This window comes from Aquarana catesbeiana, linkage group LG05 (genome assembly GCF_042186555.1).
Source record: "Aquarana catesbeiana isolate 2022-GZ linkage group LG05, ASM4218655v1, whole genome shotgun sequence".
In the NCBI taxonomy this organism is placed as follows: Eukaryota; Metazoa; Chordata; class Amphibia; order Anura; family Ranidae; genus Aquarana; species Aquarana catesbeiana.
The window spans coordinates 630,824,657-630,851,150 of NC_133328.1; the positions used below are offsets into that span (position 1 = coordinate 630,824,657).

General features: G+C 45.5%; 1 protein-coding gene across 1 annotated transcript in view; it reads right to left on the reverse strand.

Moving 5' to 3' along the window:
• Nucleotides 1–26,494, reverse strand: part of EPPK1 (epiplakin 1) — a 77,285-nt gene that overhangs the window by 44,478 nt on the left and 6,313 nt on the right. The window contains exon 2 of the mRNA XM_073632341.1: nt 10,502–10,581. The gene's annotated coding sequence lies outside the window, so the exon portion shown is untranslated. The remainder of the gene's footprint in view (nt 1–10,501; nt 10,582–26,494) is intronic.

Here is a 26,494-nt window from a genome sequence, read left to right on the forward strand (position 1 = left end):
CACTGAAGTAGTCTAGAGAGTATGCAAAGTTTGAATCTGGAGTAAGTCCAATAGAACCTTACTTACTAAAGCCAACATTTTTCAGGGGCTCGTAACTCCTCAATGCGTTGACAGTAATTGGAAAAAATATTGGACAATATTTGTAAGAATATAAAATAGGGTAATGTTAAATAGATTTGACTTTCTTCTATTCCACCAACACGTCCCATGTAATGTAGAGGAGGAATTCTCAGACACCTTCCTGCAGGTCCTTAGAGATCCCACAATTGATAGAGAGTTGCCTCCAAAAGTTGGATATCAGATTAGATTTTTTTTTCTATTGCTAGGTACAAGCTCCTTCCCAATGTCTCAGGCCAATCAGACGCAAGCCTTCCTTGAAAGGTTGAATCTCATTAGTGATGCCTCAAGTTGGCTACCATGAAGCCAATCTCACTTGCATTCCTCTGCACAATTATAAAATTCTTCTTCTAGAATTGTAGCATTCAGCTGATCCTCAGCCATAAAGGAAGGGGTCATGTCTGGTATTCGAGGTCACTGGGTGATGGAGACCTGCATGGGGGTGGAACACTTGGAGGTCCTCCAAACCTCATCCACCAACACCCTTAGTGCTTTGACGGTCAGAAATTCTGTCTGAGTAGGATTTTTCTGTGTCACAAAGGAGAGTCAGGGAGGGTGTTGGTGGATGAGGGTTTGGAGGACCCTTCTAGGTCTCTGACGCTATACAATGGAATTTGCAGATGGATTATGTAGAAGAGGAAGTAGGGTAACCCAAACTATTCAGCCTCCTTCAACCTAAAATGGCTACAACCTGGGGCGGACTGACCATTCGTGCCACTAAGGGGCCCCATCAGGGTTGCCAGCCTCAATAAAACCATGGACAGTATGTAAAAATCTGTGTTTTTTAAAGCATCCCAAGATTATAGCTGTCCCGCCTCTCCAGTACCTTTTCAGTGTGTGTATGTGTATTCTGTGTGTGTATACTGTGTGTGTATACTGTGTGTGTATATTGTGTGTCTGTGTGTGTATACTGTGTGGCCCCATAATATATTGCCTGGGGGCCCTATAATCTCCTATTGTCTGGGAGCCCCATAATCTCCTATTGCCCGGGGGCCCCATAATCTTCTCCTATTGCCCAGGGGGCCCCATAATCTCTTATTGCCCTGGGGCCCCATTAGTTGTCAGTCCGCCCCTGGCTACGACTACGACTAGCACGTGGCGGCGTGAGTTGTCCATGTGCTCCGTACAGCGCAAAGGAATTTGTTGTTGCCATAAAATAAAATAAAGTGATACCAAGGAACAGAAAAATGTCGCCTAGAGTCCCAATAAAGTCTCATTTTATGGCTCTATGTGGGGAAAGTCTGTTTGTCTGAGATCATAGATCTGATATGGTCAACAGCTGGAAAACGCGATGAGGGGGGCGATGTGCTCAGGAACTGAGGCTGTGGGGTAAAGAGCATCACCCAGATTAGAGTATAGGTGACACCAGTGCACAAATCTATCACAGACAGTCTCGTGTTTCAGCACACCACACTCATTTCTTCATAAAGACATGTTTCCTGTGTTATAATTGCTGTGCACTGCTTACCACACATGCTACTAGACATGTGCACTGCCGAAAAATTTGTTAGTTTTCGTTTCTTTCTCTTTTTTTTTCTATGTTTTTCGGGTCATTCATTATGATCGAAATTCGTAAATTAGAAGATCCGGAAATTCGAAAATCCGAAATCCGGGAATTCAAAAATTCATAAATCCGAAAATACAAAAAAATCCGGAAATTCGAAAACCCGAAATCCGAAAATTCAAAATAATAACTAACTATTAAATTATAGGTATTGGAATTTCCTTTCAAATTTGGTTGTTAGTGAAGGTAACAAATACAAATTTATCCGAAGTTACGAATTATCCAAAATAACGAATTCCGCATCTAAACAAATGGAACGGAACTAATTAATAATTATTATTAATAATAATAATAATAATAATAATAATAATAATAAGTTTTTATTATTATTTATTATTATTAATTAGTTACGTTACATTCGTTTAGATGCGGCATTCGTTATTTCAGAAAATTTGTAGCTTCAGATGAATTCGTATTCGTTACGTTCACTAACAGCCAAATTTGAAAGGAAATTCCAATACCTATAATTTAATAGTAATAGTTAAGTTTTTATTAGTTAGTTATTATTTCAGATTTTCAAATTTACGTATTTTCATTCTTATTTTCGGATTTTCATTCTTTTGAATTTTTGTTTATTTTTGGATTTTCGAATTTTCAATCTTCCGAATTTTTGGATTTTCAGATTTTCGAATGTACGAATTTCTGTATTTTCTAATTTCCGGATTTTCGGTTTTTCGAATTTCCGGATTTTCAAATTTACGTTATTTTGGAAAATTTGTAACTTCGGATAAATTCGTATTTGTTACATTCACTAACAGCCAAATTTGAAAGGAAATTCCAATTCCTATAAATGATTAGCAATGTTAACTTATTATTAGTTAGTTATTATTTCAGATTTTCGAATTTTCGTTCTTTTGTATTTTCGTTTATTTTTTAATTTTGAATTTCCGTATTTCCGTATTTTCGAATTTCCGGATTATCAAATTTTACGAATCTACGAATATTCGGAAAAATTCCTGCGTTGTGACTTACGCATCTGGAGAAGGGGTGAACTCAAAGTCTTGTCCGAAGCCTTCTCACATTGAGGGGCTGTTCACACCAGCGGGCATGCATTACGGCGTGTGTATGCACTGGTGTGCGCTGTACACCTGCTCTGCGATGCATTGTAACAAAGGCTCATTGGTAGCGCTGGAGTCCTGCCTTAACTACCCACCAGGGCACTGTCTGCATGGAGTTTGTGTGAGTTCTCCTCTGCGTGCTCCACCATCGCAGGGCCAGGTTATTTGCCCCGGAGGGTAAACGTTAGGGGGGGGGGGGGGTAGAATGTAATCTGCCTCCGGGACAGAGGCACAGAACACCTGCATCAGTCAGGAGGGTGACACCACTCTTCATAGTGTACAGCAATGCTCACTCCCCCCCCCCCCGCTCAATAAAGCATAAAGAGAAGCCACACCCATTGCCAGCCTGATTTCAGCTTTCATCTGGCAAATTCATCTGGCAAAGGACCTGAGTGAACCAATGATTGTGCTATCTGTAATCTGATTGGGTGCGATGGGTGATGGTCTCTCTGGATTTGAATTCTCTGTTGTTGGTGCTTTGGGTGGAGTCCTGGCACCCCGGCTGTTTTTTACTCTGTTAGCGGTATATTGCTGCGTGTTGATCTTGGCAGGGTGGAGGCGGCTGGTGAGTCTGTAATTTGCTCATATCATTATTTTATTATTATTGCCGTGTGTAAATATCACAGAGAGCTGCAGACAAAGAGCGTGGAGGAGTGGTACCATTCATTGGATTGGGGGGGGGGGGGGGGCACCTGGGCTCCGGGAACGATCTGTGTGTCTCTCTTCCTTTCTTTGACACCCAAAACTACAGAATCCTGCCTTCCCTACATCCCGTACATTGCTCCCCCCGCTGTACATTGCCCCCCGCTGTACATTGTACCCCGCTGTACATCCCCCCCCCCCCCCCGCTGTACATTGCCTCTAATTAAAGGCAAACTCCAACCAGAATTGAAGTTCTCTAAACATTGTTGGGAAGGGTGCTAGAGGTGGACATTACTGAGGGGTGGGAGTGAAGGGGATAGAGGTGGACATTACTGGGGGGGGGTGAAGGTGATAGAGGTGGACTTAACTGGGGGGGAGTGAAGGGGACAGAAGTGGGCATTACTGAGGGGGGTGAAGGGGATAGAGGTGGACTTAACTGGGGGGGAGTGAAGGGGATAGAGGTGGACATTACTGGGTGGGGGGGGAGTGAAGGGGATAGAGGTGGACTTAACTGGGGGGGAGAGTGAAGGGGATAGAGGTGGACATTACTGGGGGGGGTGAAGGGGATAGAGGTGGACATTACTGGGGGGGAGTGAAGGGGGCAGAGGACATTACTGGGGGGGGGAGTGAAGGGGATAGAGGTGGACATTACTGGGGGGGTGAAGGGGATAGAGGTGGACATTACTGGGGGGGTGAAGGGGATAGAAGTGCACATTACTGGAGGGAGTGAAGGGGGCAGAGGACATTACTGGGGGGGGTGAAGGGGGCAGATCATTACTGGGGGGGAGGGTGAAGGGGGCAGATGACATTACTGGGGGAGGGGGGTTGAAGGGGGTAGAGGACATTACTGGGGGGGTGAAGGGGATAGAGGTGGACATTACTGGGGGGAGAGTGAAGGGGGCAGAGGACATTACTGGGGGGAGGGTGAAGGGGGCAGAGGACATTACTGGGGGGAGGGTGAAGGGGGCAGAGGACATTACTGGGGGGGAGTGTGAAGGGGCAGAGGACATTACTGTGGAGGGGAGTGAAGGGGGTAGAGGACATTACTGGGGGGATGAAAGGGGTAGAGGACATCACTGGGGGGGTGAAGGGGGAAGAGGACATAACTGGGGGGGGGTGAAGGGGGCAGAGGACATTACTGGGGGGGTGAAGGGGGCAGAGGACATTACTGGGGGGGTGAAGGGGGAAGAGGGCATTACTGGGGGAGGGAGTGAAGGGGGCAGAGGACATTACTAGGGGGGGTGAAGAGGACATTACTGGGGGGGGGGGGGGGGGTGAAGGGGGCAGAGAAGGACAGTGCTGTGGGGGCAGGGCTTGAGTCCTGCAGGAATGCATGGGAACACACTTTTATACTTTTGAGGTGTGTGGGGGGGATCTTGGGTGAGTTCCTCAGAGGAATCCTGAACTTGTCTGGAGGAAGTATTTGAACTCCAGACAGGAGACGTGATCAGCATGAGGGATCCGCTCAGACTCGCCTATGGATGCCGTCCTGCCAAGGATCTGCCGCCCCACAATGCACTGCTCAGGTGTCATAGATCTGGCTGGGTGCCGGGTGACTGTGCCGTGACACCGGATCCGATCCGATTGTATATTCATATCCCAGAGGAGAAGCCATGAGTCACATCTCATCTCTGATCTCACGGTGACGCCCGCGGGGAAGTGACTTTCACCTGTTCTCCTGACTGCTCTTCCATATTCTCATGGCTGTATTTCGGGTTCAGCGCACCTTGCCAATGCAATGCATGGGAACGGGTCACCCGCTTCTCAAAGGAAAAACAAGGCACCTCTCTTTTTGTGCATTTCAGTGTGCGAGAGAGATGATTCAAGTAACACAACGCATGGAGAATGCAGGATAATGTGCTTTGTGTAAACGCAGTGCGAAGGTGAGAACATAGATGGTTCAAATCTCAGCCAGTTCAGTGAGGACCGGTTCAGATTGGAGTCATGTATGGGAAGTCTGATTGTACCCAAGACGATTCATCGATCAACTTGGCTACAACCAGCATGTCGGATTTCTAGCATACAATTATTACCAGTTGCTATAGCTGCTACCAATAATCACTCCCCCCCAGTAATCACATATATATCTCCTGTCTGATCAATGTTTATAAACAATGTTACTATGTATCTCTGTATATCCAGTCTGGACAATGTTTATAAACAATGTTACTTTGTATCTCTGTATATCCCACATGAACATAGGTTATTAAAATTTTTTTTACTTTGTATCTCTCTACATCCCATTTGAACAATGTTTATAAACAATGTTACTATGTATCTCTGTATATTCAGTCTGAACAATGTTTATAAACAATGTTACTTTGGATCTCTCTATAACCCACATGAACAAAGGTTATTAAAAAAAATGTTACTTTGCATCTCTCTAAATCCCGTTTGAACAATGTTTATAAACAATGTTACTTTGTATCTCTCTATCTCCCGTCTGATCAGTGTACCACATGAACAAAAGTTTTTTTAAACAATGTTACTTTGCATCTCTCTACATCCCGTTTGAACAATGTTTCTGAACAATTTTACTTTGTATCTCCTGTCTAATCAACGTTTATAAACAATGCTACTTTGTACCTCTCTATCTCCTATATGAACAATGTTTATAAACAATGTTACTTTGTACCTCTCTATCTCCTATATGAACAATGTTTATAAACAATGTTACTTTGTATCTCTCTATCTCCTGTCTAATCAACATTTATAAACAATGTTACTTTGTATCTATCATCTGAACAATGTTTATAAACAATGTTACTTTGTATCTATCTCCCATCTGAACAATGTTTATAAACAATGTTACTTTGTATCTCTCTATCTCCTGTCTGAACAATGTTTATAAATAGATAATGTTACTTTTTATCGCTCTAGCTACTGTTTGAACAAGGTTTATAAACTATGTTAATTTGAATCTCTCTATCTCCTGTCTGAACAATTTTTATAAACAATGTCACTTTGTATCTCTCTATCTCCTGTCTGAACAATGTTTATAAATGATGTTACTTTGTATCTCTCTATCATCTGTCTGAACAATGTTTATAGACAATGTTACATTGTATCTCTCTATCTCCCGTCTGAACAATGTTTATAAATGATGTTACTTTGTATCTCCCGTCTGATCAATGTTTATAAACTAGAAGAGGGTGGAGGAATGTCAGCAGCAATGTTCATAATGCTCAGATTATGTCTCTAACTCATCACAGAGATCACCGACTGACACCAATGTCACCACAAATCACCATCAGACTTAATGAGGGAATTAGAAAAGTAATTAGATATGGAAATCGGATGTTTGCACGTAAGAAATGATTTATTAGGATGTATGACACAAATACTTCCACCCTGAAGACATTTCTATAGGACAATATATGATGGGATCCCCCCTACCTGCTCCTCGGAGGTGGTGACTCTGCAGGTCACATGACCCGTTGCCCCTTCCCCTGAGTTTCCTATACAGTATTATAATCTATGACATTATCATCATAGAGGTGGTATATGGGGATCTTCTGTGTACTATTCACAGTCCTGGTGACATCACAGTTGGAATGAGATCAGTAATTCATATTTCTCAATGTTATTAATCACACGTCGCTGTGCAGATCGATGACAACGTCACGCCCTCCCTGATCCGGTATTAACCAGTTCATGGACCAGAGCAGTGTCTACATTTCCACTATGGGACATTTATTTGGCAATATACAGTATGCAGTAATAGGGTGGGCGGGGCTTCCTGCATTAATATCTTGTTCTGGAGCTCGCTCCATTGGTCCCCCCAAAACTAACTGAGCTGTCACTGACAGCTTGTGCTCAGCCAATGATAACTGGATTTCAATGACATCACCACTGTGCAGCCAATCATAGTGTGTCTCTGCGCTGTGCAAGGGTGGGCTCTGCGCTGTGTAAGGGTGGGCTCTGCGCTGTGTAAGGGTGGGCTCTGCGCTGTGTAAGGGTGGGTTCTGCGCTGTGTAAGGGTGGGCTCTGCGCTGTATAAGGGTGAGCTCTGCGCTGTGTAAGGGTGCGCTCTGCGCTGTATAAGGGTGAGCTCTGCGCTGTGTAAGGGTGCGCTCTGCGCTGTATAAGGGTGGGCTCTGCGCTGTATAAGGGTGGGCTCTGCGCTGTGTAAGGGTGGGCTCTGTGCTGTATAAGGGTGGGCTCTGCGCTGTGTAAGGGTGGGCTCTGCGCTGTGTAAGCGTGGGCTCTGCGCTGTATAAGGGTGGGCTCTGCGCTGTGTAAGGGTGAGCTCTGCGCTGTGTAAGGGTGGGCTCTGTGCTGTATAAGGGTGGGCTCTGCGCTGTGTAAGGGTGGGCTCTGTGCTGTATAAGGGTGGGCTCTGCGCTGTGTAAGGGTGGGCTCTGTGCTGTATAAGGGTGGGCTCTGCGCTGTGTAAGGGTGGGCTCTGTGCTGTATAAGGGTGGGCTCTGCGCTGTGTAAGGGTGGGCTCTGCGCTGTGTAAGCGTGGGCTCTGCGCTGTATAAGGGTGGGCTCTGCGCTGTGTAAGGGTGCGCTCTGCGCTGTGTAAGGGTGGGTTCTGCGCTGTATAAGGGTGGGCTCTGCGCTGTGTAAGGGTGGGCTCTGCGCTGTATAAGTGTGGGCTCTGTGCTGTATAAGGGTGGGCTCTGCGCTGTGTAAGGGTGGGCTCTGCGCTGTATAAGGGTGGGCTCTGCGCTGTGTAAGTGTGCGCTGTGAGTGTTTTTACTTGTAAGGTTGTTGTAAATGACATCACATGCAGATGGAAGCTCACCCCTTTGAAATGCAGATGAATGAAATAGAGTAGATACAAATGTAACAATGTTACTTTGTATCTCTGTATCTCCTGTCTGTCTGAGCAATGTGTATAAACAATGTTACTTTGTATCTCTCTATCTCTGATCTGAACAATGTTTATAAATAATGTTACTTTGCATCTCTACATCCCTTTTGAACAATGTTTATAAACAATGTTACTTTGTATCACTCTATCTTACGCTTGAACAATGTTTATAAACAATGTTACCTTGCATCTCTACATCCCACCTGAACAATGTTTATAAACAATGTTACTTTGTATCTCGAGAATCTCCCACCTGAACAATGTTTATAAACAATGTTACTTTGTATCTCTCTATCTCCAATCTGAACAATGTTTATAAACAATGTTACTTTGCATCTCTACATCCCGTTTGAACGATGTTTATAAACAATGTTACTTTGTATCTCTCTATCTCCCACCTGATCAATGTTTATAAACAACGCTACTTTGTATCTATTTATCGCCTCTCTGAACAATGTTTATAAACAATGTTACTTTGTATCTTTCTATCTCCGGTCTGTTTAATGTTTATAAACAATGTTACTTTGTATCTCTCTATCTCCTCTCTGAACAATGTTTATATACAGTGCTACTTTGTATCTCTCTAACGCCTCTCTGAACAATGTTTATAAACAATGTTACTTTGTATCTTTCTATCTCCTCTCTGAACAATGTTTATAAACAATGTTACTTTGTATCTTTCTATCTCCTGTCTGTTTAATGTCTTGTAAACCATGTACTTTGTATCTCTCTATACCCATCTGATCAATGTTTATAAACACGGAGTCAAGTTTTTGATAGCTGAGAATTGCCACCAAATAGAGGGGGGGGGGGGAGACAGGGTAGAAGGTCCTATGTCCACAGCTGGTTAATGTTACACGTCTCTATCAGTTTTATTGTCCGTTCATATATTTATCTAGTGTAAGCGCAGAATCTGTATTTATATTATCTGTCGGGCCTTGTACAGCTGCACTGAGACTGGGAGAGGGAGGGGGAGGCGCTGGGAGCCAATCACACTCTGTCACATGTGCACCACAGTAAGCTGCGGCTTTATCATTGTCCAGACTGGATCACAGAACTGGCTGAGCAGAATCAGAAATTCCCGGAAAACCAATTATTTCACCTTTGTGCTCAGCAACTTGCCTGTTTAGCTTAAAGTTGGAGCTCCAGGCAGTCAATATGTACAGGGGGCGTTCTACCTGCCAGAGGATATCCAACTCTGTATGGCCAGTCTAGTGCTTTATACACCTTCCACAAAGCACGGCCAGGACCAGCACTCTGCCACGGTGCTGGGACAAGGTCACCTAGAGCCCGGGGCAAACATGCCAAACTGCACCCCCCCCCAAGATGTATGGACATTATGTGTCAGCAAAAATACCCCAAAAAAAGAGCATAGATCCCCCTCCTCCCAGGATAAATCTGCCCTCCTGCTGAAATACCCCCTCAACACAAATCATTGCCCCCCCCACCAGCTCAAATCCTCTCTTTCCCCAAGTCCCCCCCCCCAAAAAAAAACGTTACTCCTCTTGGAACAAATCTTCTACTCTTCAAATCTCCCCTCCAAGTGCGCACCCCCCACTCTAAATCCCCCCTCCCAGCACAGATCCCCCTATTCCCCCTTCTAGCACAAATCCCCCCTCCCCCCAAATTTCCCCTCCTAGCACAAATACCCTCCAATCATCCCTACTAGCACAACCCCCCCCCCACCGTAAAAAAAAATCCCCTCCTAGCACAAATCCTCTTCCCCCATCCCCCCTCCCACCACAAATCCCCCAAATCACCTTTTCCTAGTACCCCCAATTTCCCCTCCTAGAACAATTCTTGACCTGTTGCCCACCAAATTCCCCCACCCAACACAAGTCCCCTCCCCCCAATCTCTTTGTGGTGCCCCTACAACTCATATGTTACCACGGTGCCCAGGGCACCTGTCCCTCCTGCCCCCCCCCCCTGTCCCGGCTCTGCTCTGCCATGTCCTTGTTCAGCTTCACTCCCTGATCATTGGGACAGAAGTGATCAGGTTATTCTTTTATCGAGTTAGAATTCTGGAGGTGAAGAGGTGACACAAGAAGCTGAATTGGTGCACCAAGAAATAAGTGTGTCCCCAACACCCCCAGCATTCCCCGCACTGACCCCCCCCCCCCCCTCCATCGTCAGCCAATCACACACAGGAGCATTTCTCCACCATCAGCTGAAGACTGATACAACCCCCCCCCCCTTACCTGTTACCAGGGATGGGAAAATCTTCAGGAAACTCTCAGACCTTTCATTCACATATATATATATTCATTTGTATATCAGAAATGAATAGAGAGGCGACCTTACCTGACTTGCTGCGGATGGCGGTTCCCGTCGGTGAGGCGGCACGGAGTGGAGCGCAGGACGGAGTCCGGACCTGTCAAGAACTTTGAAGTGGGAAAGTGATTAGTACATGAGAGGAGTCAGAATTTATCACACATAATAATTACATTCTTTTCCTCTTTCATAATTAATCGCTCCGCCTGAAACTGACAGCGTGCCAGAAACCACAAGAGTGGAATCGCTAGTGCGGAGGACGAGACAAATGGGAAACGTTACCGCAGCCAATCAGAGAGAGGCGCTGGGAGCCAGAGACGGGAAAATAGCAATGAACTGAACCTGAAAGAGCCGAAGGGAGAACAATTGTGGGCGGAGCACGCAGAGGACAATCGCTGGGAAACGAAGAATTCTGTGTGTGGCCAGCTTGGAGGTTACCTTTGTTATATTATAATAACAATTATTATTAATAATAATAATAATAATAATAATAAAAATAATATTATATTGCCACCCATGTAAAAAGCAAAAGGGTCAGCTTTAATGCCCAGACGCCATAAATATTCGTCATTGGGCAGACAATGTTTCCGCGCTGAGAGCGCGCTTATTGCGTCCTATCAGGACAGAGACTGAGCTGACAAAGACCGCTTCTGGGTCCCCACTAACGATCGGTAGCAGGTGGGATCGGCTCGCAATCATGTGACCATTGTGACGGCAAATCAGAGTGGTCACATGATCGCCGATCCTTCTCGCCCCCACCTCTGGAGTACAGACCCTATAAAAGAGATGCCTAGGCTGGGCAGGAAGGGGCGAATAATAATAACTATTATTATTAATATTATTATCATTAATAATAATATTAATAATCAATAATAATAATAATTCCAATAGTCACATGATCGCTAATCCCTCCCTCCCCCACCTCTGAAGCAGGGCCGGGACAAGGGGTGGGCAGGAGGGACGGCTGCCCTGGGCACTGTGGTATTATGTGGGGTGGGGGGGCACCACAAGGAGATTGGGGGGGGGGGATTGTGTTGGGTGGGGGAATTTGGGGGGTGGCAGGGGTTAGGAATTTTTCTGGAACGGCAGATTTGGGGAGGTGTGCTAGGAATGCTAATTTGGGGGGACTTGCGTTGGGAGGGGGGATGGGGGAAGAGGATTTGTGCTAAGAGGGGGGGTAGGGGGGTTTGTGCTATAAAAGTAATATGCTAGAGGGAATTTTTTTTTTTGGGGGGGTTGTGCTAGTAGGAGTGATTGGGGGGTATTTGTGCTAGGAGGGGTAATGTGTGGGGGGAGATTTGTGCTGGAAGGGGGGGTTTAAAGTGTGTGGGGGGGGAGAGGATTGTGCTTGAAGGGGAAAGTTGAGGGGTAGAGGATTTGTGCTAGGAGGGGGGGTTATTTACTTATTTATTTGGGGGAGGGGGATTTGTGCTGGGGGCATATGGGGAGAGAGAAGATTTGAACTGGGTGGTTAGGGGGTAAGCATGCAGATTAGCAATCAATTTTTTTTTTTTTTTTGAAGGGGGGGGGGAGATGCTGACACATAATGCTCATAGATGGGGGGGGGGGGGCGCAATTTGGCATGTGTGCCCTGGGCTTTAGATGACCTTGTCCCAGCACTGCTCTGAAGTACAGACCCTATTAAAGAGATGCCTAGGCTTGGCAGGAAGGGGTGAATAATAATAACTATTATTATTATTTTAATAATAATAATAATAATAATAATGATAATTGATAATAATAATCACATGATCCTTCCTACCCCCACCTCTGGTGTACAGACCCGATTAAAGGGATGCCTAGGCTGGGCAGGAAGGGGTGAATAATAATAACTATTATTATTATTATTATTATTATTATTATTATTAATAATAATAATAATAATAATCACATTGGTCCCATGATCGCTGATCCCTCCCACCCCCACCTCTGGAGTACAGACCCTATTATTATTAATTAATAATAATCATTAATTATTAATAATTATAATAATGATAATTAATAATAACAAATAATAATAATTATTAATGTATAATAATGATATTATTGAATACAGAATTATTATATTATTATAATCATTAATAACAATTAATAATTGATAATATCAAACATTTTTAGATGGTAAAAAAGGGAGAAGCGCTGGTCCAATGGAAGTTGGCTAAAACATCATTTTATTATTGCATGTGAACAACAGTTCAAAAATTATTTATTTATTTTATTTATTTCAGGTACTTATATAGCGCCGTCAATTTACGCAGCACTTTACATATACATTGTACATTCACATCAGTCCCTGCCCTCAAGGAGCTTACAATCTAAGGTCCCTAACTCACATTCATACATACTAGGGACAATTTAGAGAGGATCCAATGAACCTACCAGCATGTCTTTGGAGTGTGGGAGGAAACCGGAGTACCCGGAGGAAACCCACGCAGGCACAGGGAGAACATGCAAACTCCAGGCAGGTAGTGTCGTGGTTGGTATTCGAACCAGCAACCCTTCTTACTGCTAGGTGAGAGTGCTACCCACTACACCACTGTGCCACCAAAAATCCAACGTGTTTTGGCCATTAGGTCTTAATCATGAGCCTTGATTAAGGCCTAATGGCCAAAATGCATTGGCTTTTTTGACTGTTGCTCACACGCTATAATAAATCAATGTTTTAGCTCACTTCCATTGCACCAGTTTTCTCCCTTTTTTTGCATGAATTACATGGAGGTTTGCAGAGACTTCCCAGGCTGAGTGCCGTGTTCTTGGGGCTCACCAGTCATTATAGTAGCTCGGATGCACCTCTTCCATTTTTAGATGGTCGCTAAAGCTAATACTTCAATGTTAGGTGGAAGAGTTCAATTCTGTGACTAAGAGACTCCCATCATCCCTGTTATTTTTTAAAATGTATTTTATATTAAGTGAGGAGCGGGGGGGGGGGGGGGGCACACAAGGCAGAGTCACCCCATGGTGGATGGGAATACACTTGGGTGGGTGGGAATATAGTCATAAACTATGGGTTGATATTGATATTTAATTAAAAAAAAATAAAAATTGCAAGAAAAACTAATAATGTATGCAAACACCCAAAGGCTCCTCAAAAATACATGTTTATGGAATGAAAAAGATCACAGCATAAAACAGAGGTTGCTACACCCTACAAGACCACCCTCCCTCCCCCCAGGAAACCCACACACTTCCCACCCACATACCTACACCCTCCCACTAAGAATATGGATCCCCAGACCTCCCAGTATCCTCGGGTTCTTTTTGATATTGATGTTTATTGATATTAATATTAAGGGTGTCACTGTTGGGGTCCCCCAGGGCAAATTAAGAAAAAAAATCCAGGAGGTGGCTTAGCTCACCGGACTCCACCTATAACTGAAACACCACTTTGGGGCTGACAGCCCTGGTGTTCCCCAATGGAGAGATTTCCCTTCACTTCCTGTCCCATAGCCAAAACGGAAAGTGAGAGGAAATCCCCCCCAAAATTAGTTCTCACCAGAACTTTTCTCCAATCCCTACACTGGCTTCCAATCACCCAGCGAATTAAATTCAAGATACTAACCACAACATACAAAGCCATTCACAACTCTGCCCCCCGAGTTACATCACTAATCTTATCTCCAAATATCACCCAAACCGTCTTCTCCGTTCTTCTCAAGACCTCCTACTCTCAAGCTCTCTCATCTCCTCCTCCCATGCTCGTCTCCAGCATTTCTCCAGAGCCTCTCCCATCCTCTGGAACTCACTACCTCCATCTATCCGGCTATCCCCTAGTCTTGCTACCTTCAGGCGATCCCTGAAAACTCATCTCTTCAGGGAAGACAATCACGTCTCCAACTCATCTCCTACCACTTCTATCAGCTCATTCCCCGCAGTTACAACCTTTTGTACCACCAGCCCCACCCTATTAGATTGTAAGAAATGGTCCCCCAAAGAGGATTGGGACTTTAAAGGCAACTAAGTATCGGTGCAAGACCAAATGTTTGTTAATAGTAAACGTGATTTATTAAATATTGTATAAAGCCAATAAATGCATAACACTGTAATTGACTGTTTAACCAGAAGATTTTACCCCCTTCCTGACCAGAGCACTTATTGAGATTCGGCACTGCGTCGCTTTAACTGACAACATTGCACCCAAACAAAATTGATGTCCTTTTTTTCCCACAAATAGAGCTTTCTTTTGGTGGTATTTGATCATCTCTGCGGATTTTATATTTTGCGCTATAAACAAAAAAAAGAGCGACAATTTTGCAAAAAACTCAATATTTTTTACTTTTTGCTATAATAAATGTCCCCCCAAAAATATATAAAAAAACATTTTTTTTCCTCAGTTTAAGCCGATATGTATTCTTCTACATATTTTTGGTAAAAAAAATGTCAATAAGCGTATATTGATTGGTTTGCGCAAAAGTTATAGCGTCTACAAAATAGGGGATAGTTTTATGGCTTTTTTATTATTAGTTTTTTTTCCACTAGTAACAGCGGCAATCTGCGATTTTTATCGGGACTGCAACATTATGGCGGACACGTCTGACAATTTTGACACATTTTTGGGACCATTGTCATTTATACATAGATCAATGCTATAACATTGCATTGATTACTGTTAGCAGTGAAACAAGTGTCGCCTTGTTTTGTGCTTATAAGCGGTTGGAATATCGGATATCTGAGTCCAGACTGGGAGGAAGTGTTATACTGACGGAAGCACAAGCGGAGTGTGGAACGTTCCGTGACAGGGTTAAACCACTAGGGGGCAGTGAAGGGGTTAAATGTGTCCTATTGTGTGTTCTAACTGAAGGGAGGGTGGGACTGTGCAAGGGAGATGACAGATCATCTGTTCTCCCCTCACAGAACCGGAAACTGTGTGTTTACACACACAGATCCCGGTTCTCGGTGTGCCTCGAGCGATCGCGACCACTGGGCACTCACATCGGCTCCGGCTCCCCTGGTGGCCCTCTATGTTACCGGCGTAACATGACGGCGATTCGGGCAGGCGAGCCCTGTTGCCGCAGTACGACTACGGCGGCTGGTCGGCGCGTGGTTCAGAGCAATATCAAACAATACCATGGATACAATATGACAATGGTATTGTCTCCTAAGTAGAAATGACGCCGACGCGTTTCAGGATCTTGTCCTTTCTTCAGGGGCGTTCACTTGTGGAGAACAGTGTACATCTATAATAAAAACATACATTCTACACTATTAGATTGTAAGCTCTTATGAGCAGGGCCCTCTTAATCCTCTTGTATTTTATTGTATTATAACTGTATTGTCTCCCTTTTATATTGTAAAGCGCTGCGTAAACTGTTGGCTCTATATAAATCATGTATAATAATAACGGTCCCAATTGGAAGATTTCCCCTCTATTCCTGTTCTGTTGACAACCCAAAAATTGGGGATTTTCTTTCATTTTTGGTGAAAAGGGTAATCAGGAAAAACAGAGAGGGGGGATCTTCCTAACGGGGACACAGACAGCAATGAAAACTGACAGGGGGTCTAATCCCTCTATAACAAAAAAAAAATGCCTTTAGTCATACTTTGGCATTCTCTGCGTGTCTTTGATTATATATGAAATCCTCTTCTGGGCGGAGCCGGTGTCAGTAGTGAAATCTCACATAAGTCGGTTGGATTGTTTTGTGGTTACTAAGTAGCCTTGCACACAAATAGAAGATCCAGGGAGGTGTTTGTGGTGGATTCCCGCAGGGCTCCCAGCACAGGCTGCCAGGATAATGAGGAATAATGAGGGCCACGGAGACCTTGCGACCACATTCCAGAGGACGAGCGGTCACACAGCCCATTCCAGTACAGCAGGACACCTTATAATGGATACTGGGCGGCCTAGGAGGAACCCTCGAAATAACATTCAGGGGTTAGGGAACCCCAGATACAAATGATTCTATCGACAGCTCACTGTGCTTTAAGATGACTAGAGGCCATTCACACCGTTGCGTTAGAAAACGCACATGTGTCTTCCTACAATGCGTTCCTGGTGTGTTTTTAATGTATTGCGTTGAAGTGTAATTTTCTTCCTTTTCTGTCGCTATTTTGTGGGTTGTGTTTGTTGAAAATATGGACGTGTGACTTGAAAAATGCCCCAATTAAGATGTTTTCCATGCAATAGAGGAAAAAAAAAGATGGAGTACCCAAGTATTAAACACTAAGAGCAGAAAATTCTCTAAACCCACTCACTCCATCCTCTCTTGCGCAACAAAATTATTTTCTGTAATATTCTAGGAATAAAACGAATTTTAGTAATGGCCAGAAAGGAAGCACATTGATGGTCAAGACAGAAGGGTCCCTTGGTGGGCAGTGGAGACAGAGCCCATTTACACTGGTGGTCAGTGGAGACGGTCCACCTTAAACTGGCGGTCAAGACAGAAGGGTCGCTTATATTGGTGATCAGTGAAGAATGTCCCTCACATTGGTGGTCAAGGCACAATGGTCGGTTACATCAGTGATCACTGAAGAGGGGCCGTGTACATTGGGGGGTCAGTGGAGAAGGGCACCTTATGTTGGTAATGATTGGAAAAGTGTCCCTTACATTAGTGGTCCCTGTTACACTAGTGTTTGGTGGATAATATCCCTCCTTGCATTGGTGGTCAGTGGAGAAGTGTCCCTTACATTGGTGGTAATTGAAGAAGGGGTTCTTAGATTGGTGGTCAGTGAAGAAGGGTCCCTTACATTGATGGTCAGGGCAGAAGGATCCTTTACATTGGTGGTCAAGGCAGAAGGATCCCTTACATTGGTGGGCAGTGGAGATGGGCCCCTTTAGATTGGTGGTCAGTGGACAAGGTCCACCTTACACCGATGGCCAAGACAGAAGGATCCCTTACAGTGGTGATCAGTGGAGAAGGGCCCCTTACATTGATGGTCAAAGAAGAAGAGTCCCTTGCATTGGTTATCAGTGGAGAAGTGTCCCTTACATTAGTGGTAATTGAAGAAAGGATCTTTAGATTGGTGGTCAGTGGAGAAGGGTCCCTTGCGTTGGTGGTCAAGGCAGAAGGATTCATTACATTGGTGGTCAAGGCAGAAGGATCCCTTACATTGGTGGGCAGTGGAGATGGGCCCCTTTAGATTGGTGGTCAGTGGACAAGGTCCACCATACAGTGGTGATCTGTGGAGAAGGGCCCCTTACATTGATGGTCAGAGAATAATGCCCCGTACACACGGTCGGACTTTGTTCGGACATTCCGACAACAAAATCCTAGGATTTTTTCCGACGGATGTTGGCTCAAACTTGTCTTGCATACACACGGTCACACAAAGTTGTCGGAAAATCCGATCGTTTTAAACGCGGTGACGTAAAACATGTACGTCGGGACTATAAACGGGGCAGTGGCCAATAGCTTTCATCTCTTTATTTATTCTGAGCATGTGTGGCACTTTGTCCGTCGGATTTGTGTACACACGATCGGAATTTTCGACAATAGATTTTGTTGTCGGAAAATTTTATCTCCTGCTCTCCAACTTTGTGTGTCGGAAAATCCGATGGAAAATGTCCGATGGAGCCCACACACGGTCGGAATTTCCGACAACACGCTCCGATCGGACATTTTCCATTGGAAAATCCGACCGTGTGTACGGGGCATAAGAGTCCCTTGCATTGGTTATCAGTGGTTAAGAGTCCCTTACATTGGTGGTAATTGAAGAAGGGATCCTTACATTGGTGGTCAATGGAGAAGATCCACCCTTACACTGATGGTCAGTGGAGATGGTCTCCACTTACACTGGTGGTCAGTAGAGAAGGGCCCACTTACATTGGTGCTCAGTGAAAAGAAAGTTCCTCACCAGCAACTGATGAAAAAAAGCCTAAAAAAAAGAAAACAAATGCAGCCACCACGTATAAGAACTGGCAAGCTTCAATATAAGAATTTTGGATTCAATACCTCTTTAAAGTTCATTTAAAACTACCGGTACATGTCCATCTAAGACTATCCAATACACAAGGTGACAACGCTGCTGTGCGATCCCTTCGCAGAATGAACAGCATTGATGATTTGTTGTCACTCTATGGTACAAGGAGAGAAGGAAAGATTCCTGTGTTAATGGTATGAATGGACTGTAACAGATCTGTCATTGTTATGTTTTCAGGAATTCCACTTTAGCTGATATCTGCCTAAACTGGATACCATAGTCGGGAGGAGCTGAGTTGTTATTTTCCAGGTTTTGTCTTGCTTGGGGTGGTCTTTTCTGGACGACATCACAAAGCCGGCATTACAGGAGGGGCAGGTCCGTGTACAGGGTTCCCAACTCCGACCCCAGGAGGGGGTCTCCAAGCCCTCCAGCCCAACCTGAAATACGGGCCAGGAAGGCCCAGACCTGCCCAGCTGATGTTTATACAATGTCTAAAATGTGTCAGGCCGAATGAATCCACTGCAGGGCGGAGAGGGCGAGGCCGATTAACTGACAGAGCACAATCCCTGCGAATGTGTACCATGGAAAAAAATGTCATACAGATGGATCCTCCCTGCTCAGCTATTCATGTGTTCACATCGGACTGTCAGCTCCTGGGACAAGCTCTCACTCCTATTGTCTCTGGGCTCTCTAATTAGAATCCTCCTTCTACTGCTGGCTGGAAGGGGATGCTGGGACTTGTAGTTCCTATGCAGCCGGAGCCAGAGCTGGCAAAGGGAGGATTTTTTTTTTCTTAGGCAGTTGTCACTGGAACAGGCGTCCCCATTGGAAAATTTGGGATATTCCATCACTTTCTGTTTCAGTGACACAGGATGGAGGGACGCAGGCCTCATTTTATACCCAGTGAAGCGACTATCCTCAGGTAATACACAGAGATGAAACAAATCATCCTACATAAGTTGTACCGGTTTATGTGCAGCCCTCTCTTCACTATAGTAATTCAAAGTGCAGGATGGATTTATACGGCTTGTCTGAGCATTCAGAAAAAAAGGGGGCAGACAGAAGAAGTTACACTCTGCAGAGCTCAGCGAGGAGAGGTCTGAGAGCTGATTGGAGGGAAGAAACAACCCCCCCCCCCAATCACAGCATACAGGAAGCTGAGGCTGTGAATCAGCTAGAAGTCCCTCCCCTGTCACCTTTTTTCTCTTGGTGTCAGGAAAACTTGTCAGAAGTGGCTCATGCTGACAACAGAGGAAGGAAGCAGCAGACAGAAATGACACTTAGTGCTCTGGATTGAGACAAGTGCACACTACAGAGGGATGTGCGTTTTTCATATTTCATGTCTGAGGTTTGCAACCACTTTAAGGATACACCCGTACGAAGGGCCGTGGGATGCATAGGTGTTCTGTACATCCCCCTTGCAGGCAGTTCTATTGATCTCAGTTGGGACACAGCCTCTGCTCCCAATTTCGCACCTGTGTGAATGGGTGCCCCTAAAATCACAATGTCTTCATTCAGGGACCTGCACCCACATGGATCTCAAATTATGTCCCAGTTGGAATGAATGGGACTGCCTGCAGGGGGGTACACGGGTTGCACAGTCAGGGGCACAAATGGGTGGGAACACTCAATTGGGGGGGGGGACACATACAAAGGTAAGTAGGAACACCCCATAGGGGTGGGAAAATTCTATATGGCCAGGGAAACACAGAGGTGGGTTAGGACGTTCTATGGGGTGGAAACACACAGGTGGGCAGCGACACTCTATGGGCACAGGAACACATAGGGTTGGATGGGAATACTCCATTGGGATGCAGACACACACGGGGGGAACAGGAACATTTCATAGGGGTGGGAGCACACAGAGGTGGGAGGGAACTCTCCACAGGGGTGAAGACACATAGGGATGGGCAGGAACACTCCATAGGGGCAAAGACACGCAAAGGTGGGCAGGAATGCTCCAAAGGGGTGAAGACACATAGGGATGGGCAGGAGCACTCTATGGAGGCGGAGACACACAAAGATGGGCAGGAATGCTCCATAGGGGTGAAGACACATAGGGTTGGGCAGGGACACTCCATAGGGGTGGAAACACACAAAGGTGGGCAGGAATGCTCTATAGGTGTGGAGACACATAGGGAAGGGCAGGAACACTCCATAGGGGCAGAGACACACAAAGGTGGGCAGGAATGCTCTATAGGGGTGGAGACACATAGGGATGGGCAGGATCACTTTATAGGGGCTGGGACACACAGTTGGATGGGAGCAATTTATGGACACACACCCACAGGTAGGCTGGAATACTCCATGGGGGCAGAGACACACACAGGTGGGTGGAAGCACTCCATGAGGGCGGGGACACCCAGTTAAAAAGAACACTCTATTGGGGCAGGGGCACAGGTGGAAGGGAACACTCCCTAGGGGTGGAGACACATAGGGATGGGCAGGAGCACGCCATGGGGACACGCACACAGGTTGATGATAACACTCCAAAGAGGTGGGAACACTCAAAGGTGGGTGGGAACATTCATGGGGCAGAGACACAAAAAGATGGGCAGGATCACTCCATAGGGGCAGGGACACACAAAGGTAGGCAGGAATGCTCCATAGAGTTGGGGACACATTGGGTTGGTCAGGAGCACTTTATGGGGGTGGGAAGGACACAGGTGGATGCTTGCAATCCATGGACACACACACCCACAGGTTGGTGAGAAGCATACAGAGGTGGGAGTTAACACTCCACAGGGGTAGGGACACATAGGGATTGGCAGGAGCACTCCATGGGACCACAAACACAGGTTGATGAGAACACTCCATAGAGGCGGGAGCTCACAGAGGTGGGAGGGAACAGTCCAAAGGAGTGAAGACATAGGGATGGGTGGGAACACTTCATGTTGTAGGGACACACACAGGTAAATGAGGACAATTTATTGGGGTGGGGGCACACAGAGGTGAGTGAGGACACTTCTTTGGGATGGGGACACACATAGATAAGAACACTCCACGGACACACACACAGGCTGGAATACTCCATGGGGCCGAGACACACAGGTGGGTGAGGACACTCTATTGGGGTGGGGGCATACACTGGTCGGTGGGAGCACTCCATGAAGGCGGGGACACCAGGTTGATGAGAACACTCTATTGGGACAGGGGCACATAGAGGTGGGAGGGAACACTCCATAGGAGCAGAGACACTCTGCGATGGGTAGGGACATCCTATGTTGGTGGGAACACACAGGTGGGTGGGAACACTCCACTGGGGCGGGGCGCACAGAAGTTGGTGGGAACACTCCATGGGGGTGGGGACACACACAGATAGGCTGGAATACTCCATGGAAATGGGGGGGGGGGCACACACAGGTGGATGAGAACACTCTATTGGGGTGGGGGCATACAGAGGTGGGTGGGAGAACTCTATGAGGGCGGGGACACTAGGTTAATCAGAACACTCTATTGGGGCAGGGGCACATAGAGGTGGGAGGGAACACTTCATAGGGGTGGGGACACTTATAGATTGGTAGGGACATCCCATGTTGGCGGGCGCACAAAGGTGGGTGGGAACACTCTACTGGGGCAGGGGCACACAGAAGTTGGTGGGAACACTCCATGGGGTTGGGAGCACACACAGGTAGGTAAGGACACTCCATGGGACACACACACAAGTGCGTGGGAAGACTCCATGTAGGCAAGGATACACACAGGTGGGTAAGGACACTCTATGGGGGCAGGGACACAGCCAAGTGGGAACACTCTATGGAGGGGGGGGGGAGCCATCAGGTTGAGGAGGACACTCCATTGGGGCTGGGGCACATAGTGTTGGGTGAAAAACGAAAGGAGCATGGAGACCACTGGAGACCTGAGAGATCTAGAACACTGGAAGACGACAGATGACTCCACCCAGGGGACTCCACCTATAGGTGAAATATCAGTATCTCCTCTACACCCTGATCTCTGATGAACTCTGAGGAGTGACACATTTGTAACATTCATTCTTTGGTGAATAGACTTTCACCTAAATGGAAACATACCGAAAATATTTTCTCAATCCCTCTGCAAACATTGTGCAACCCCGGCATGTACAGCAAACACAGACGGAGAACATAGAGCCAAAGCGGTGATGAGACAGAATTCTGTAGAAGAACTGACACTGTTTATAATGACTGCATAGTATAAGAGCTTCCCCAGAGCAACCAATCAATTAATACTGACATATAATCACACATATAGGTTGGACTTGATGGACTTTTTTCAACCTCGCCTGTAACTAAGTTTCAGCATCTGAGAGATAAAGCCCGGGTTTTCATTGGTCGCTGTGGAAAGTTGGGCAGTTGATATCACAGCACAGCTTCTCATTTCCTATACTAACCGGGCAGATTTCAACTCTCTTTTCTCTAGATAAAATTAGAAACGAATGCAGGCATCTGATTGGTTGATATAGCCAAACAATTTTCTGCTCTTTGAGTTATATACAGGAAAGGTGGTTATTGTCCATTGTCTATGAGCAGATCAAAGGGAGGTCTCACCACTGGTGTTCCAGCAGGATTGAAAATTAATTCAGGGGTGTACCATCACTTTAGTACAGCAATGTACCTATTTGTGTAGAATTCAGGAACCAGTCAGGACAGACCACAAGCTGATGGACATGTGATCTCATTGTTAACCCTGAAAGAAGTGGTGGGCATCGGCGATTTAGGTTCTCAGCTATCTCTGGGGATCTGTTTATGATGGTGTAGCAGGAGCGGACTGACCATTCGGGCACTCGGGCGCTGCCCGAGGGCCCCATGCCACTAAGGGGCCACATCAGGGTTGCCAGCCTCAATAAAAGGGGCACTATGTAAATAATAATAGGGGCACTATGTAAAAATCTGTGTTTTTTTAAAAATCCCAAGATTATAGCTGCCCCACCTCTCCACCTCTCCAGTACCTTTTCAGTGTGTGTATACTGTGTGTGTATATTGTGTGTATACTGTGTGTGTATATTGTGTGTCTGTGTGTGTATATTGTGTGTCTGTGTGTGTATATTGTATGTGTGTGTGTATACTGCGTGGCCCCATAATCTATTGCCTGGGGGCCCCATAATCTCCTATTACCTGGGGGCCCCATAATCTCCTATTGCCCGGGGGCCCCATAATATTCTCCTATTGCCCAGGGGCCCCCAATGAGTTGTCAGTCCGCCCCTGTGGTGTAGCCAAATGCTGCTACAAATAACGGGAGCGTTTTTGTAGTAGTTTAGTAGTTACATGAAATACGGAACAGCAAAAACCTGTTCCCTCCATTGTAGCACCAACCGTCAGGCAGCTCATAGATGTCTATGCAATGGATTAGCACAGGAGTAGCACCTCCATTCAGCTGTCTGAGAAGAATCATGTGAGTGCAGAGGAGCACTGCATAGATTGGAACCTCTGGTCTGCCTATTTATTAACCTTTGGGATGAGAGGGGTGTGGGCAGCCTTTATTAAAACACAAAAAAAAAGTTCAGCTCCAATTAAAAGTGTTTGTGAAAGCAGGAATAATAAATAAATATGTATCTATTCACTTTTGTGAGATACTGTGTATATATATATATATATATATATATATATATATATATATATATATATATATATATATATTCTGTTTTAGTCGGACAGCATTTTTTTTAACTGATTGGTGTCAGCCCTGCCCCATGCCTTTTGCTAAACTCATTGCTAAACTTATCGCTTCCTCTCAAGAGCCCTCAGTCTTAATGCAAGCAGTGGGCTGGTCCGTGGGAGGAGTTATGCAAATATGAAATGCCTTAATGGGTGGGTGTCATTCTGGAGAAGTGGGTGTTCCCACAGGCAGCCTGTATTTGCATAAGTAAAGCCCACTTTGATGCTGAGACTCTATGATTGAAAGCAGTTCAGGGAGAAGGTCATCCAGCACCCAGGGCAAAGATACCAAATTTAACCCCCCCACCCAGTCTCTTAGGTTTAGGGTCAGGGCACCTCCATCCTTGCAATAATTGCGCCCAGGGCAGAGGTCCCTCCTGCCCACCCCTTGCCCCGGCCCTGAAAGAACTGGAATCCAATGAATGAAAGACGGTGGTCCAAGGACAGTCAGTATGTGGAGGAAAGGTCCATGTGATTGGATGCTTTCCAGCCAAGAAATGAGGCGGGGCTCTATCTGATAGCTGCAGCTTCTAATGCACACGGTGAGAAGCTCACAGTGTGCAGTGAAATCAGAGTAAATCATTTCCGTCCAGGAGAGGAGCCGGTACAACTGTGCAAGACCGAAGGAAAGGCCGGAGGTCAGATCTAAAGCTGTATTCGCACCTTATATGCATTACCAATAATCACTGTCTTCCATGGGCTGTATAAGACGTGTTGATCCATAAAACAAAAGAAGGGCACGGCACATCAACGCATCACACGGGTGAGAACAGCACCGCTCAATACAATGCCTAATGCGTGCGTGTAATGACATGTACTAATACAAGTGTAAGGAAAGTTGTGTTTTTTTATATTTTATTTAAAGAAAACGGTAAAAAAAAAAAAAAACTATCAGATTGGGGAGATTTCTCTTCACTTCCTGTCCCAGAACAGAAAATGATAGGAGATCTATTCAAAGCAAAGGGATATCCTCCTCATTGATATTCCACCACTTCACTTCCACTTCCTGTACCGGAGATCATGGTCACCAGGCCAGGAAATGTAAAAGTAAGTTTTAATTTTTTATCACGAGCAGCTTTCATTACAATTTTCATTTCATTACAATTGAGAATTGCGTGGCCGTGCGACGCTGTACTCGAACAACATTTATGTCCTTTTTTCCCCTACAATCTCTTTTGGTGGTATTTGATCATCTCTGCGGTTTTCATTTTTTTCGCTATAAAAAACACAGCGACAATTTTGAAAAAATATATATTTTTTACTTTTTGCTATATTAAATATCCCAAAAAAAAAAAATGTAAAAACATTTTTTTTTCATCAGTTTAGGCCGATATGTATTTATCTACATATTTTTGGTAAACAAAATCGCAATAAGTGTATATTGATTGGTTTGTGCAAAAGTTATAGTGTCTACAAAATAGGGGATAGATTTATGGCATTTTTATGATTTTTTTTCTTTTTACTAGTAATGGCGATGATCAGCGATTTTTTGTGGGAATGCGACATTGCGGCGGACAGATCGGACACGTTTGACACTTTTTTGGGACTATTGGCATTTATTTATACAGCGATCAATGCTATAAAAATGTACTGATTACTGTATGAATGACACGCAGCGAAGGGGTTAACACTAGGGGCCGATCAAGGGGTTAAATGTGTTCCTTAGGGAGGTGTTTCTAACTGTGGGGGGAGGGGACTGACTGGGAGTAGAGAGAGATCGCTGTTCCTGATCACCTCAAACGGCAGATCTCTCTCCACTCCCCTGACAGAACGGGGATCTGTTTGTTTACATTGACACATTGACAGATCACCGTTCTGGCCCTCTGTGGAGCAATCGCTGGTGACCAGCGGACATCGCGGCCGCCAGCCACACACATCGGCTCCAGACACGCGCCTTGGGCGTGCACGCGTGCCCACTGTATCTACTGCACGAAGCACCGTACACCTACTGCGATTCGCACAATAGGGCCGCACCTGCCGCGGAACAATGGCGGCGGCTGGACGGCAAGTGGTTAAGGCTCCGTTGACCCCATGCAAATGCAATGGAGTGCTCATGTGTTCTTGTGGTTCGTGTATGAGGCAGCTCATTTATTTCAATGGGCAGCCCTACATGCAAGAAATATGTAAAAAGAAGTCCTTGACCCATTTTTAATCCGTTCCCACCCGGCCCATGGGCAGATGACGCCAGGGGCCAACCTCTCATCAATCCAGGTGGATGTTATATGATGCCCTCCCGGATCACACCCTGAGCACAGTTGCCCAGACACAGCCAATGACTGATCACTGTACCAGCCCGCTGCCGGTACCATGTGACCGCTGTAAACCAATCACAGCAGGTCACATGATAGTTGGAAACAATGGATGGCTTCCTTTCAAAGCAATCCATTGTATACAATTGTGTTGCTCACTGTGATTGGTCACAGTGATCACATGGTACAGACTGGGCCAATCAAGGCCCATCTGTGCCATGTGATCAGCTGTGGACAACCACAGCTAATCACAACAAATCAAACTGAATAAATCAACTTCATTCAGT